This window comes from Penaeus monodon, chromosome 33 (assembly GCF_015228065.2).
Source record: "Penaeus monodon isolate SGIC_2016 chromosome 33, NSTDA_Pmon_1, whole genome shotgun sequence".
Classification (NCBI taxonomy): Eukaryota; Metazoa; Arthropoda; class Malacostraca; order Decapoda; family Penaeidae; genus Penaeus; species Penaeus monodon.
Genome location: NC_051418.1, coordinates 3770325 through 3770647, shown reverse-complemented (window position 1 = coordinate 3770647; position 323 = coordinate 3770325).

Genomic DNA, 323 nt, shown 5'->3' with positions numbered 1-323 from the left:
CACACCTATTCAAATTCTTCAGTATGTTTTACGCACTTGATCATAATTGCATTCAATCTGGATATCAATAAGGATCGATAATTAACAATCGTATGTCACTTATAATTCAGTTATAGCATTTGATTCTAAAGTTCAGTGATTTCATTGGTTCATAATTACATTTTTCATGCACCATTGATTGCTAATAATATTAATACCGATACGTAATTTTAATGGGTATTAATAGGTTTGTCGGCAACTGGGGTAGCGTTTGTCTTTGTTGCTAACGAAAGGGGGCGTGGCCTATTATATATCTAGATTGCACGATATCACTCTTAAAATAG